The 12,266-nt window shown below is 41.7% G+C and overlaps 1 pseudogene across 1 annotated transcript; it reads right to left on the bottom strand.

Annotated features, from left to right (window-relative positions):
* Positions 1-2,730: 2,730 nt before the first annotated feature.
* Positions 2,731-12,266, bottom strand: LOC144054248 (uncharacterized; annotated as a pseudogene). The gene is made up of 2 exons (XR_013294633.1): positions 11,848-12,266; positions 2,731-4,409 (listed from the first exon to the last, which is right to left on the bottom strand). The product of XR_013294633.1 is annotated as an uncharacterized LOC144054248 (transcript).

Below are 12,266 nucleotides of genomic sequence, written 5' to 3'. Positions count from 1 at the left end.
TCCGGCGGCGCATAGAATTTGGCAAATTCCACCGGCTTGTTCAAGAACTGCGCTTGGATGACGACCGTTTCCAGCGCTGTATGAGAATGACTACCGCCCAGTTCGACGAGCTGCTGGCTCGATTCGGTGCCAGAATTTCCCGCGAAGACACAAACTATATAGGCATTTCATCCCAGCAGTAAAGCGCCTGTCCATTTGCCTCCGGTGAGTGGAGTTTTTGTACCGTGGTGAAATGAATTGATGAATTGAATTAATGTGATCTGATTATGTATTCTATCAGTTGCTATGTACACACGTAGGGAACGTGGTGTATTTTTGAAAGCTAGTATAAAGTACAGTCACATCAATCAGTAAGTACTACTACTGGCAAAACGTTTAATTATGTTTAATTTAGATTATATTTAGGATGAACTTTTTTGTTTTGTATTCAAACTGATAAATTTTGTTTTATATGCTGCAGGTATTTTGCCACTGGTGACTCTTACAGGACCATTGCAAACAGTTGGAGTCTCCACCGTTTCTATGATTGTCTCTGAAGTGGCAATTGTGATTTGGGAGTACACAAAATTGATTACAGACACTTTAACCACAGACAATGGCCCATTGTTGTGGAAATTGATGAGATCCCAGTCATGAGATCCCAGTAATGACGACAAGATTTTAAACACATCATTGATTACAGACATTTGGCAGAAATTGCGATATCACTCACAAAGACACATCCACAGATAAAAGTTCTACTGAGGAAATAAATAAATTAAAACAGTTATGACTAAATCTGGGCAGAAGACCCTCTTCACATGCCACAAGGTTCAATGAATACCTCTTGAAGCTTCTCCCTGAGTGGACAGAATTCTCTCAGGGCAATCAGGTGTAATTATCAACCAATCGAAAACCTGGCAACCTTCTTGCTGAAGGTCACAAGACACAGACGGGCCAAGATGATGCTTTGCTCTTGATGCGGGCAGCAGTGATTCTGAGGTAATGCTGTCTCCAGAGACAAGAACCATTCAGTGGTTCATTTGTCGTCGATTCGGTGACATCACCTGTCCCTCAACATTCTGCTACAGCAGGGGTGGCCAAGTTCGGTCCTCAAGAGCCACTATCCAGCCTGTTTTCCATGTCTTACTCCTTCAGCGCAGCTGATTCTAATGATTAGCTCATCAGCAAGCTTTGCAGAAGCCTGACAACGATCCTGATCATGAACCAGGTGTGTTAGTGGAGAGAAACATGGAAAACAGGCTGGATAGTGGCTCTCGAGGACCGAACTTGGCCACCCCTGCGCTACAGGGACCCTCAGTCTTGCAAGCACAGGACAGTGAGGAGTTGCAAGAACAGACACATGGCAGGGCAAGAATTGCAAATGTCATTGACCAACAGATCATGTACATCATGCACAACAAAGACTGAGTGACCCCTTTCCCACTGTACATGAACCTCAAGCTTCATGGTGATGGCAGACAGAAACAACAGATCAACAATGCCACTGCCTTTGGCATTCTCTGTCTCATACAGTCGAGTTATGGAATGGCTCCATGGCACAAGCAGTGCTCAGTTTGTAAGTGATGGAATTGTGCTGCCCACAAATACCCTCAGTGAAGTCTTTGTGACGTTTGACGTTGGCAATCTAGATAGCCACAGTCAGGGTAACTTCTCCAAGGATGAATTTAATGGGACTACTATCAGTGTCACCAACCACTTATCTTGGGATAACTTAGGAGTCAAACGTCCTTGCGTCAAACTGGACCCCACAGATGCTTCAGTTCCTCAGTTGCCGGAGTCCTACTCTGTGGTACAGCCAGCAGAGTTGCCAAGCAATGATCTGCACGCACCGTGCAATCCTAACCTCAGTTCCAGACCATCTCACAACCTAGTTCTTGGTTCCAAAATCCATGACGAGTCTTGGATAGCACATGTTGCCAGAGTGCTTCAACAGGACACATTAGCAGATGGTGAAGTGATCAGCTGGTCTGGCTATAATTTCTGTTTAATGAGTGACGACTCAATCAAGCCGAAGGCAGTGATAGGGGTTTGCCTCCGTTTCCAGACAAGGCAGCTGCCCCCTTCCATGATGAAGCATGCAATGCATCTAGCAGTCCAATACACTGATTTTGTAAACCCAGGTGAAAAACTTGTCCTTGGTGCTGACCAGCCCGTTTGCTATACCAAGCAGATCTGCGCAGTGGGTATTCCCTGACACTGTGGGTTAGGACAAGCTGGTCATAATAATGGGTGCTCTACACATCGAAGGCAAGATGCATCATATGATAGGAAAGTTGTTTTGTGATTCTGGTTGGAGGAACAGTCTCACTCAGGCCCAGATACTTACATCTGGTCGAGCCCAGTCTGTGCTTGATGAACAATGAAGATACATAGTAGGCACTATGTATCTTCATTGTTGACACATTAATTGATTTATTGGTTAGATTCAGATTTCTTGTAGTAATATAAATAAATAAATGAATAAATAAATACAACAAAAACATTTATCTATGTGTAACTCTACAACTAATAAGAGGGAAAGATTTGGATAGAACATATTAAAAAGTACCAGTGTACCAAATTTCATACTTTTAGACTAGTTTGCACGATTGCCCCCTTACAGACTGGACTATTACTGGATATGAGCTTCACACACAAAAAAGGACAAACTATATACAATGCTTTGAGTGTTTTGGCACAAGTACTAATTGTCAACACTTGTCCAAACAATACAAGAATACAAATAGATCATAAAAATTGTAGATTATTTAAAATCACTGTCATTGTAATTTCCTTTCATACCATATTAAACATGGAAAATGTAATATTAAAAAAATATATATACATAAGCCTTAAGGCGCAGTGCATATATGGACATTTACATGTAAAAATGCCAGATTGTAGCCGTCTGATAGTTTTAATCTGCAGCCCTTGTCAGGTTGATGTAACATTTAAAATACAAATTCAATTTCAAAATAGGGTAAGTCAAGACAGATCATTTGTTCATTCAGTGGTAGTCAATGTTTCTGCACCATTTCAAATATGAATTTATAAATGACATCATATCAAGCTTCATTAATCACTGCTATTCTCACCAACACACTTGTGCCTCTTAGCTTTAGCCTTTCTTGGGAATATTTGACCGCAAACTGAGCAGGTAAACGGTTTCTCACCAGTGTGGGTTCTTGTGTGTCTTTTTAAGTGTTGATTATGAGCAAATTTTCTACCACAAACTGAGCAGGCAAAAGGCTTATCTCCAGTGTGGGTTCTTGTGTGTATTTTTAAGTGTTCCTGCTGAGTAAAATTTTGACCACAAACTGAGCAAGCAAAAGGCTTCTCTCCAGTGTGGGTTCTTGTATGTATTTTTAAGTTTCCCTTATGATAGAAATTTTGACCACAAACTAAGCAGGTAAAAGGTTTCTCTCCAGTGTGGGTTCTTGTGTGTTGTGTTAAGTTTTGCTTCCAAATGAATTTTAGGCCACAAACTGAGCAAGCAAAAGGCTTCTCTCCAGTGTGGGTTCTAGTGTGTATTTTTAAGTGTTCCTTGTTAGCAAAATTTTGACCACAAACTGAGCAGGAAAAAGGCTTATCTCCAGTGCGGGTTCTTGTGTGTTGTTTTAAGTTTCCCTTCTGTGCAAAATTTTGACCACAAACTGAGCAGGAATAAGGCTTTTCTCCAGTGTGAGTTATTGTGTGTGTTTTTAAGTTTTCAGTCACAGCAATTTTTTTACCACAAACTGAGCAAGCAAAAGGCTTCTCTCCAGTGTGTGTTCTTGTGTGTACTTTTAAGTATTCCTTATGAGCAAAAATTTGACCACAAACTGAGCAGGTAAAAGGCTTCTCTCCAGTGTGAGTTCTTGTGTGTCTTGTTAAGCTTCCCTTCAGAGAGAAACTTCGGCCACAAACTGAGCAGGTAAAACGTTTCTCACCAGTGTGGCCAATCACATGTCTTCTTAATTGGTACTTGGAGCCAAAAGTTTTTCCACACTGAGAACATTTCCAACGTTTGCTGTCAGTGTGACATGTCACATCACCATCAGACTGTTCATAGTCATCAGTGTGAGGAGAGTGTGACGCGTCTTCACCATCTGACATTTCAGCTAATCGGCTGTCTGCTTGTGATCCTCTTCGGTGGTCCTCATAATCTTCTGTTGTTATTTGTTGTCTTGAGTTGCTGCTTGGAGGCTCCGCCCCTTTATTCTCTTCATATTGGCATTCATCTTCAGTCTTCAAATAGACACCAGTCACGGGCAACTCTGTGAAATCCTCCTCTTTAATGTATGGTGGCAGCTGCTCCTCTTGTTTTATGTTGGGAGGCTGTGGCTGCTCCTCTTCTTTAACTTGAAAAGGCTCCAAGTACTCCTCCTCCTTCACGCCAGGGACTTCTGGCTCCTGCCGCTCAGGACAAGAATATTTTTCACCGACGTCTGCGGGACACAAGATACACATGGTTTGGTAAAGTCAGTTTTTTATTTATTTGTTCATTTATTTCAGGCCGCAATCAACATCAACAATATACCATTTTTTTAGGCAGTACTCAACTAAACCTACCCTGAAAAGGAGTGGGAGGAAGAAAAACTTAAGTCCCACGCCCAATCTCGTTAATATCAAGCTTTGAAAACAAATTTGACTACTTTCCTGCAAGCTTGCTGTAACCAACAGCGGTTTTCATGAACACAAACAAACAGAACTAAAACAATGTGTTAATTAACTAACATGACATTAAAAGCTCATAATGAAATAATAATAATAACGAACAATGGTAATGAAAACTAACAATACCAGCTTGGGGAAGAAACAAACCAGAAAAAAAAATAAAAGCACAAACAGCACATATCAATAATACGAAGACACAAGTATACCAACATTGGTGATAGATGATATGCATTAATAAAAAAAAGCAGCAAGCATTCACTATCACAATAAGATGGAATTATATAAGTTTAAGATGCAATGTAGCCACAAGGGAGCACAAGCCAGTGTCTTCTTGTGCCGGTCCGAAGCCCGGATAAATACAGAGGGTTGTCAGGAAGGGCATTTGACGTAAAACTTTGGCCAAATCAAACATGCGGATCAAATATATGACTTCCATACCGGATCAGTCAAGGCCCCGGGTTAACAATGACTGCCATCGGTGCTGGCGACCTACAGGGTGCCAGTGGAAACTAGACTACTGTTGGTCGAAGAAGGAGAGGAGGAAGGTGTGTTCGTAGGAAGAAAGAGAAGAGGAACACCAAGAGTCTAAGACTGAGAGTAGGGACTTTGAATGTTGGAACGATGACAGGAAAAGGTAGAGAGCTGGTTGACCGGATGCAGAGGAGGAAGGTGGGCATACTGTATTCAGGAGAGCAGGTGGAAAGGGAGCAAAGCTAGAAGTTTAGGAGCAGGGTTCAAGTTGTTCTATCATGGTGTAGATAGGAAGAGAAATGGAGTAGGCGTTATCGTGAAGGAGGAGTTTGTTAGGAACGTCCTGGAGGTAAAAAGAGTGTCCGAGTGATGAGCCTGAAGTTAGGAATCGAAGGTATGATGATAAATGTTGTTAGTGGGTATGCGCCACATAGGATGTTAGCTGGAAGAGGAGAACTTTTGGTTGGATCTTGATGAAATGATGCAGAGCACCCTACAAGTTAGAGAGTTGTCATTGGTGCAGACTTCAATGGACATGTTGGTGCAGGAAACAGGTGATGAGGAGGTGATGGGCAAGTTTGGTATCCAGGAGAGGAACACAGAAGGACAGGTGGTGGTTGACTTTGCAAAAAAAAAAAAGGAAATGGCTGTTGTGAATACTTTCTTCCAGAAGAGGCAGGAACATAGGGTGACCTACAAAAGTGGAGGTAGGAGTACATAGGTAAATCTTGTGTAGGCGGTGTAATCTGGAGATCAGCGACTGCAAAGTAGTGGTAGGTGAGAGTGTAGCCAGACAGCATGATGTTTGCTGATGACATTGTGATCTGTAGTGAGAACAGGGAACAGGTGGAGGTAAAGCTCGAGGCGTGGAGCTTCACCCTGGAAAGGAGGGAAATGAAGGTTTGCCGTAGCAAGACAGAGTATCGGTGTGTGAATGGGAGGGACCCAAGTGGAAGAGTGAGGTTACAGGGACAAAAGACCAAGAAGGTGGAAGAGTTTAAGTATTTAGGGTCAACAGCCCAGAGCAATGGCGAGTGTGGATAAGAAGTGATGAAGCGTGTGCAGGCAGGCTGGAACGAGTGGAGAAAAGTGTCAGGTGTGATGTGTGATAGAAGAGATTCAGCTAAAATGAAAGGTTTATAAAACTGTGGTGAGACCAGCAATGTTGTTTGGTCTGGAGACAGTGCCACTGAGGAAAAGACAGGAGGCAGAGCTGGAGGTGGCAGAGATGAAGATGCTGAAGTTCTCTTTGGAAGTGACCAGGATAGATAGAATCAGGAAGTAGTACATGCAGTACAGCGCATGTTAGAGGCTTTGGAGATAAAGTCAGAGAGGCCAGACTGAGATGGTTTGGACATATCCAGAGGAGTATATTGGCAGAAGGATGCTGAGTTTCCAAATGCCAGGCAGGAGGCCTAGAGGAAGACCAAAGAGGAGGTTTATGGATGCGTATAGTAAGAATAGATGGGGACGTGTTACTAATAAGCCATGGCTTCTACCCGTCAGCCCTTCAATCGGATGTCAATGTTACAAATGATATGACGTGATCGATGTAACCTGTAATAATGTGTCTGAAAAAAAAAAGAGCCCATTTGGCTAATTAATGCCACCTAAAAGCTTGGCATCCATCTAAATGAGCTTAAAACGGACTTCTCCGTTTTTGTGTGTGTTTATGTGGATGTGTTTTTTTTAAATGAGGCAGTGTGGATGGATTTTTTTCTAAATTATTCTGTTTTAAAAATACTCTGCTACATGTGTGCAAAGCCTGAGTTGAAAGATGCCTGCGGCCCTTGCGGCTCACAGTTACAAAACTGAAATTACTTTGCAGCCCACTAGATGGCACTCACGGCCCAGACCAATGTTTAAGAATCACTGCGCTACAAGTACACTGGCCAGTAAGCATGTCATTAATTAGATTTAAGGTTAAAAAAATATACATAAATAAAAACTGAATACCGGTACTAGGAATAAAAACACCCACTTCAGAAAACGATCATTGGTTGACTTGATTCTTCACATGTCCATTCATTAGCAATAGTTCAGATTTGCCTAAAAGAAAAAGAAAAAGTCTACTGGGAATGTATAGAAATATGCTTGACGTATTATAAAAACTTTGTTTAACCATTTTGCATGTCAAAATCTTATACAGTGGAACCTCGGAGTTTGAACATGTCGGAACTCGCACAATTCGGACTTCAACCAGAAAAATCTGAGTAAAAAATGCCTCGGAGTTTGAACAAATTTTCAGAGTTCGAACACCCAAGCAAAGCAAGCTAAGCCAAACGTACCTTGAAAACGGGTAGCCGAGCGATGCCGAGCGATGCCGAGCGATGCCGAGCGATGCCGAGCGATGCCGAGCGATGCCGAGCGATGCCGAGCGATGCCGAGCGATGCCGAGCGATGCCGAGCGATGCCGAGCGATGCCGAGCGATGCCGAGCGATGCCGAGCGATGCCGAGCGATGCCGAGCGATGCCGAATGCTCACGTTGCGGTAGTTGAGACGATGCACTGCTCATTTCCAGTGAGATCGTGAATACTCCCGGTGCATTTTGATTTTTCCTCAACAATTTTATTTGCCATGGGCCCCCCAAAGAAAGACAACAGTGCCAGTAGCAGCAAAGAAAAACATACAGTGTTACAAACCACAGTGGAATTAGGAAGGAGATTATTGCGCCGTTGTAACTACTGTGACTACTTCTGTAAATGCTGGCACGAGGACCCCTCTTAGCAGTTCAACAACATGCCTGGCGTTAAACAACGCACGCAAGGACCGCTTACTAGTCTAACAATATGCACAATGTAGAATACACAAACTCAGTACTGAACTAAAGCTAGCATTAACATAGCATTTATCATCCCCTGATGCCATCACACTACAACAAAAAAGGTAAAGTATTTTTTATTGTTTAAATACTGTACAGGGTGTAAATGTAGAAAACATAAATAGAAATTAAAATAGGAATTTTCTGTTTTTGTAGCTTGGGAACGGATTAAATGCATTTGCATTATTTCCTATGGGGAAAAATGTTTTGAGAGGTTGAACAATTCGGACTTTAAACACTTCGCAGGAACGAATTATGTACAAACTCCGAGGTATTACTGAACGATAAAATAATGCAAAAATGTTGTGGCGTTAAGGTGCGAGACAAGGGTCAACTCAGAATACATTTTGATCAACAAGCCATAAGCAACTGATATTGTAGGAAACAAAAGAAAATTGTACACAGACCCGTCGGCATGGGCGGGCATTGGTGGGCCATGCCCGTCCTGGCAGTGAGCCGTACCCACCCTAGCTGTTTTAAGAGGTCTCACCAACCATCTATTCTTCCTATCAGTCACATAAACTTGTGCCTTCTGTTTCAAGTAAAGCAACATAGCTCCTTTCAAGTTTGGCTTTGAATGACAGCTTAAGTTAGCCAATGACAATCAAGATCGGGAGGGGCGGATGGGTGGAGGGAGACGCGCATCAGACAAATCTGCTTCCGGGTTAGCGAGCAGCACGCACTCGCCCGTCGGCCCAACGACCGAACAGTGAGCACGTCATGCCGCAGCCTTTTTGTGGATTAAAAAAAGTGACGCAAAGCAGCGTATTGTAATTAAATGATTTATCACAAAAGCACAGTTGCAGTACAATGTGAGTTGAATTCTGTTTTTTATTGCCAGGTTTGTTAACTCTTTGACTGCCAGACGTTTTCAAAAACGGGTTGTCGCCAGTGCCAGCCGATTTAAGCATTTTGAGTGATTTTTCAAGGTCCACAGAAAATGTTGTGTTTGGATTATGGAAACACACATACTACCAAATGAAAGATTGGACTCTCAGCTTTCATCAGAAAAAAAAGTTTGTTTCTACCTTATTCCGTTCTTCGTTAATCAACAATAGAAAATGGTTACTTTCACCGAAATTCTCTCTTTTGAAACAAAAAACGGAGAAAAAGAGCTTTTTGTGAAACGATGTTATTTCATGCACTCTAGTGAATTGTACATTTCTTTTTGTCCATGAATGATGCCACAAACACCTAAATAGTGCTTTACTTCTGTAAAACGCTTTCACCAACAATGAAAAAGTGTTTTTTGATTGCAAAATACGTTTATTTCCATTCAACAGTGTAACAATTTGACAAAACAATTTCGCAAACTATTTACAAATGTGTGCAACTGTGGTACTACTTACAATTATGTGGATGTTTCAAATACAGTTTTTCCTTTTGTAACGCTCTCCTGCGTGCAAGGAGACGCCAGGACTCGCACAACGGTTTACTTTCACATTGGTCCGTTTTGCGTGCAAACGTTACACTTTCTTGACGGCCTTTTTTTCCGGGGAATAAAAAGCAAGTAGCAGACTGTACACACTTCCTCCGATGAATATGCATTGGACTCGGGGCACTCTCCATCGTCCGATCGAACGTCCGCCTGTGCGTGCTCGGTTGCGCTCCGCGTTACGACACCGTCATAGCCGCTGCGTCAGCGGTTCCAATTTCGCCGTCAAGCTCGGATTCACCTTCATCATCATCGAGGATGATCACCGTCGTCATCAATGTACTATTTTAGCGTTGGTCGATGCCTTTCGTCTTGTAAGTGCTGCTTGCAAACGCTCGCCATTGCCCGTTCCCTCCTCCATCTAGCTCCATCTAACGTCTTCTACTGCCGCGTCAATGCTTTCCAACCACGGAGTCACCATCATCTTCATCATCGTCATCAACAATGTGCTTTTTTAGCGATGCTTTTGGTCTTTGAAAAAAACGGCTCTGGCGTTAGCTCCTCGCGACCGGCCGCCATTTTTCCTTTGTTTTCCATTCTGATCTCCTGCTCAACGCTCTAGCTCCGCCTCTACTGACGCCCACCCGATCTTGTCAAAAGAGAGTCATCGCTGCCCTCTAGGGGCCAAAAATAGTCATTAGGCTCAAAAAACCTGCTTAAAACTTTCAGGAGAGCTCCGCAAGCCTTCCCAGCACCCGTTTCCAAAAAAAATGGGAGGACGTCTTTTAACGTCTTTGGCGCTCCTCCGTAGGTTTTTGCAGAATGTCATTTAACGTCTTTGGCAGTAAAAGAGTTAATGTCGATGACTGCCACTAAGTTCTAATAAGAGAAAGCACTATACACATACTTTTGGATTGATGTTTTGCTAAGTTTTCCCTGAACTCATATATCGTTATTACATAATATCGACATAGCTTAACTCAAATTTATTTATACAGCACTTTAAAACATCCATTGCTGCATACAAAGTGCTGTACATGGAATAGAAATAAGTCTTGCAGTAGAGACAAGTGAAAGAAAACAAATTAAATTAATTATAATAAATATAAGTAGGTAATAGGGGTGTGAATTGCCTAGTACCTGGCGATTCGATTCGTATCACGATTCATAGGTCACGATTCGATACCGATTAATCCCGATACAAATCTATAAATTGATAATTGCGATTTTTTAAAACTCACATTTAGACAATACTAATCAGTAAACTTGTACATGTACACTGTAAGATTTGTATGTAAAAAAAATATATAATAATAATTATTTGAAAATTCAGGTTTATAACTGAGCCACTGCATTTAACAAACAGGTTGCAGTCTGTTTCATGTTTGAACAGCACTGAAATAAAATATTAAGGCTTAATGTTCCATTAATATAACATTCTTCCATGCTTAATGTGTAAATCCTAACCCTAAGTAAGACGTTTTGTTGAATATTCCCATTAAAAAATTGATGTTTAAAAATCGATTCGGCCGCATATCGAATCGATTTGAGAATTACGCCCTGTAATATTGCGATATATTGCCAAATTGATTTTTTCCAACACCCTTAGTAGGTAGGTACTAGTACACAAGCAAATAAAATTATGACAAATGAATAAGATCTAGGAAAGTGAATAAGTAAATAAATAACTGTCAAATAAAATAACACAAAATACAGCAGGCACCATAACACACTGAAATGATGCAAAGTCTCATGCTGAGTCGAAGACCAAATAATAGAAATGTCTGGCAAAAATATCGAGATATGACATTTTGTCCATATCGTACAGCCTTAAATCCAAAAAGCAAATTAAGGCAACTGCTAGCGGCTAGCCAATCCCAGATAGAAGGGGCTGGGTCAGAGAGTCATTCATTCGGACATAGTTGTTTATAGAAATGGCAAGCGGATTTGTTGCAAATGAACTTTTGAGTTGAATAAACGCAAATAGAATGAAAGTTACGACTTTAACTGCGATTCTATGAGTCCAGGACGGCCGCCAGATGGTGGTGCTTCAAGCACTGAATGTTTCTTGTGCATGTGCAAAGGAAACATTCCGTGCTTAGAGGACCGCTATCTGGCGGTCGGGAGGGACAAATAGAACTATACAATGTTTTCATTTTTTAGATTTCAGAATGAAATGCCGCTTTTAACTCAGAAAATATTTCAGCCTGAAGAACATTAGATTTAAGTTGAAAAATACCCCAATACCCCCTCAACAAAAACAATGTAATGACCCCCCTTGTAATGGATTTCTGCAGACGGGACTGGTTGTACATAATCATTTGCATACAGCTTGTTAAAAAAAATAGAGGAACAAACTGCTTTTTGCTGTGTACAGGTGACAGTGATGTGAAAATTGAACAAGTAGTTCTGAGAAATTCAATTCTGATCTGAGAAACATACCAAAGCAACTGAGAAAAACTGTAAACGTAATATAACAAAGTCCTCGGATGAAGATTTCGTTCCATATAAAGAAAAGTATTGATGAAACAAGTGACAAACCTGATCTGTTCAATACACCTCGAGGCTGCAAACAGCGTCCAGCAGTTGACGTTGTCGCTCGTTCACCTCTTGTGCACCAGAAAGCTCTTTTTCGTACTTGACGTTCGTTCTTGCGAACATTTTCACACGATATTCACAACACTTTACGCTCACACTTGGCGTCTGCTGAGCCAATTTGTCGATAACAAACGCGTCTCCTTTTTTGGTGGCTAGCAAGCTAAAATAAACTAAGCTAAGCTAAACGTGGCCGAGAGATTTCGACGGGCACTGTCTGAGACGAATTCGACCAGACACGAAATTATGTTAAGTAGTGACGGACGCACAATGTGAATGTTTAAATTCGTTCAGTCCGAACTCAGGATTGTGAAGAGCGTGTGGCTGCTACGTAAAAGCAGCCAGTAATGGAGTATTTTCGTCAC

Source organism: Vanacampus margaritifer, chromosome 6 (genome assembly GCF_051991255.1).
Source record: "Vanacampus margaritifer isolate UIUO_Vmar chromosome 6, RoL_Vmar_1.0, whole genome shotgun sequence".
NCBI classification, from domain to species: domain Eukaryota; kingdom Metazoa; phylum Chordata; class Actinopteri; order Syngnathiformes; family Syngnathidae; genus Vanacampus; species Vanacampus margaritifer.
Note: the sequence above shows the minus strand (reverse complement) of the source record. Positions and strands in the feature narration are given on the sequence as shown.